The sequence below is a fragment of the Lipotes vexillifer genome, unplaced genomic scaffold, assembly GCF_000442215.2.
Source record: "Lipotes vexillifer unplaced genomic scaffold, Lipotes_vexillifer_v1.1 scaffold169, whole genome shotgun sequence".
Lineage (NCBI taxonomy): Eukaryota > Metazoa > Chordata > Mammalia > Artiodactyla > Lipotidae > Lipotes > Lipotes vexillifer.
This window is the reverse complement of record NW_006793375.1, coordinates 179,896-184,137: the sequence shown is the minus strand read 5'-3', so window position 1 is coordinate 184,137 and position 4,242 is coordinate 179,896. Positions and strand designations below refer to the sequence as shown.

The 4,242-nt window shown below is 41.1% G+C and overlaps 1 protein-coding gene across 1 annotated transcript in view; it reads left to right on the top strand.

Moving 5' to 3' along the window:
* Positions 1-4,242, top strand: part of GRPR (gastrin releasing peptide receptor) — a 32,902-nt gene that overhangs the window by 1,051 nt on the left and 27,609 nt on the right. The window lies entirely within an intron of this gene.

Genomic DNA, 4,242 nt, shown 5'->3' with positions numbered 1-4,242 from the left:
GGGGGGCGGGGGGGGGGGGAGCTGAGAAAAAAGATCTCTGAGTATAAGATTGAGGTGCATTTTCTGGAGACAGCTGATTTAGCCTTGCTTCTTCCTAACTTCTCACTCCCTGCAAAATTAATTGACTGGTGAGGGAAAAAAAAAAAATCACACCTAATAGAGTTTAAACCCCAGGTAAATGTTTCTTGGAAGCAATTCAAAGTCTTCAGAGAACAGAAAAGTCCCACTGCATTTCTTCTTCAAATATTCTTTCAGAAATAACCAAGAGGAGAAAATAAGCAGCATTTCCTTGAAATCCATTCTCTTCCGACAGTTTAACTTTTCTCACAGCTGATGTCGTATTTGGTTCTCTGGAACTGAACAGTTTGTGTGCTGGTTTTTCTAAGTATCTCTTAGGTAAAATCAAGCATTATTTGGATTTTTTCTTTCCTTGAGAAAGCTGCATTCAAGGTTGATTTCAAATTTTAGTATCTTTATTGATGTACTTCCATATACAATACTTTTAGAGTTTTTGTTTTTTGGGTGGGGGGAGGGAGTCCAGTACAGTGTTTTATTCTGGGAAATATACATATTTGTGAACTGCATTTCTTGTGTGAACATATTGCTGAAAAATTCACATTTTTTCATTCTTAAACATTCATATTTATTCTTTGAGCATTTATCAGGTGTCTATCACGTAAAAAAACACTTGCTTGAAATAACCAGTCAGGAAATACCTGCAGATTGTTCACATAAATTGCTGAGCATGTCTTATGTACTTTTGGGCTCTAGAACTGGACACAGTAATGAATAGGCTTCAGACACATTGTCAACCATATTGTCAAATTAAGAAAAACTGGTGCAAGGAAACAGAGACTATCAATTTTTATTTTAAAATCAACTGTATGTTATGGTGTTAAAGATACAAAGGGATTTGAGAGTGTGCTGAGGAAGGCATAGAAGCAGCTCTTGAAAATTTATACTCTGAAGAAAATGTCCCACATTTTAATACGTACGGTGCTGGATTCTCACTTTGTAGAGGAACAAACAGTCACCAGGTGATCTGGGTTTGTGGAGTAATGGACAAATAAAGATAGTGTTATCAGTATTTGTAGACATGTGTTTATACTTGGCTGCCTGAAGTACACTGCTCAGCACACACAACTTTTTCAGACTGAAAAATAATAGCCCAGGAACGAGGTTTGCACATGGCGCCCACTAGGCAGGGTTTCTCGGTTCCTGCCACTCACCCTCAGCCCGCTCTAACCCTGAACATATGCCCACCGAGGCCTGATGACCACAGGCAGTCTCACTGTTGAGCCACGGCAGGCAAACTGTGGAGCTGGCAGCAAGTTTGTGGCCGGTTACCAGTGGCCAAGGGCACCTCAGGATGACAGTCATTTTCTTGATGGGATGATGAGATTTTGGTTTCCGGGTTGGTGAGTGCAGTGGTACAGATGGTGTTTCCTGTCTTCCTGGGATGGGGTGGGGAGTTGGGGAGGGGGGAGTGAGGGAGAGGAAAGTGAGGGAGTGCAATGGAAAGATACAGCTGCAGGGAACTCTTCTCCGGGGTTTCAAAGCAGACCAAATTCCCCATCAGCAGAAAGGCTCTCTCAAAAGCCAGGCTGCACCATTTGGCAGCTCTGGTGTGTTCTCAGTAAGTTTACAGTTACCGCACGTCTTTCCCAAGTTCAGAAATTACTGTAAGCTTCCATATAACTAACTTTTTGTGTTTTGCTAAGGCTTAAAAAAGCTGACCAATTACCTGAATCACAAGTAGTGCCTCTAACCAATTTCAACAAGAATAGGTATTGAGCTAGTTAAAATATATAAGACTGTACTTATCTATGTGTCTCATCTTTAAAAGCTATTGGAGTTTTATAACAACCTCATGAGGTTGGCAGGGCAAATACACACGTGCACGTGCACACACACACACACAATATCTGTATTTTTTCTTCCCAACAAGGTATAATTATATACAGTAAACTGAACAAGTGTACAGCTCAATATACTTTCACATATTCTGTATAACAACATAACCACCACCCAGATAGAGATATAGAACAGTTCCAGCACCCCAGGATTTTCCTTTATGTCCCTTTCCAGTCAATACCCAACCCCATAGAGAGGCAATCACTATTCTGAGTTCAATTACCATGTATTATTTTTGCCAGTTCTTTAATCTCATATACATGGAATCATACTTCTTATGCTTATCCTTATGTCTGGGATAGTCATCCACGTTGGTGCACATAGCAATGGTTTATTCTTTTTAATTGTTGTATAGTGTTCCATTGTATGAATATACCTCAGTTTATTTATCCATTTTAATACTGATGGACATTGGATTTTTTCCAGTTTGGGGTTGATCATAACCTGCTCTGGGTATTCTTATTCATGCCTGTTGGGGGAACAAAAGTGTTTCTCTTGGGTATATGCCTGGGAGAGGAATTGCTGGATCATAGGGGCAGGTATTTAGTAAATATTGTCAAAGAGTTTTCCAAAGTGGTAGTCTGTATCTGATGGATTGGTCAAAGGGTGAACCAGAAGACCCTCAAAACTGGATGATCATCACAATCATTGGGGAGCTTAAAAATATGCAAATTCTTAGCCCCCATCCATCCCTGACCCCTATAGATTGACCAGCAATGCGAGTACTCATCCCAGCCTCCCTTCTGCAGCTTTCTCTCCCCCAGGTGAACTTGAGTCTTTGTTAATATGAAAAGAATAACATTTTTCTAGAAAAGTTTATACTGGGACACTAAAGGGAGACTTCAAGGCAGTCCCAGAAACCAGAATTCTGTGTTTCACGAAACTGACCAATTGCAGATTTTCATTCAAACCCCTTCACTATTGGCCCCAGCCTCCCCCTCACCCCATGCTATCTTCCCCTCCTTACACACATTGAGATCCTCATACACGGTTGTTACACCAACAGGTTCCTGGCTCTGCTTCCTTGCTTATGCTGAGTCACATCCACTCTCCAGAATGCTTTCTCCTTCCCTAAATAGAAGACTCTTCTCCCCAACGCATGTGATGTATGGAAGTGGAATGGATATCAACAGCCCTGCATTTCAGGCTTCTTTTTTTCTGCCATTACTACCCATATAAGGGAGTCAGACCAAGTCTCTTACCTCTCTGACCTTAGTTAAATCATCTGTAAAATAATAGACTTGAACTAGATTATTTCTAAGGTCCTTCCAAATTTTAAACTCATGATTTTTATCTGTCATCTTGCCCATCACTCAGATTCTGGCTCAAGCCTCCTCCTTAAAGCCCTAAGTTGGACCATTCTAGTCCAGATTTTCTGGCCCTCTTCTAAACATGAGGCTTATTATCTGATACATGAATTATCTCGTGACATCTTTCATCTTGCTGTTTTGAAGCATTTCATTCATTTGTCTTATTTTAGTCTCTCGTATATTCATTGCTTTGACTTTTCAAGTAGATTATTAAGAATGTAGAAGGCAGAGATTTCTTATATATTATATCTTACAGTGCCTCACATGGTTTCTTGTACCTAATGGGTGACCAAAAAATATTGATTAGGGCTTCCATGGGGGTGCAGTGGTTAAGAATCTGCCTGCTAATGCAGGGGACATGGGTTTGAGCCCTGTTCCGGGAAGATCCCACATGCCGTGGAGCAACAAAGCCTGTGCACTACAACTACTGAGCCTGCGCTCTAGAGCCCGCTCGCCACAACTAGAGAGAGCCCGTGCGCAGCAACGAGGACCCAAAGCAGCCAAAACTAAATAAACTAAATAAATTAAATAAATAAATTTATTTTTAAAAATATATATATATATATATTGATTAGGGGCTTCCCTGGTGGCACAGTGGTTAAGAATCCTCCTGCCAATGCAGGGTACACGAGTTCGATCCCTGGTATGGGAAGATCCCACATGCCATGGAGCAACTAAGCCCATGAGCCACAACTACTGAGCCCGCGTGCTGCAACTGCTAAAGCCCGCGCTCTAGAGCCTGTGCTCCACAATAAGAGAAGCCACCGCAATGAGAAGCCCACACACCACAACGAAGAGTAGCCCCCGCTCGCCGCAACTGGAGAAAGCCTGTGTGTAGCAATGAAGACCCAATGCAGCCAAAAATAAAATTAAAAAAATTTTTAAAATAAAGTTAAAAATAAATAAATAAATATTGATTAATTAAAAGTATGGTTAATGATCTGAAAGCATACTCTTAAAAAATATATCACACATGGGCTTCCCTGGTGGCGCAGTGGTTGAGAGTCCGCCTGCCGAT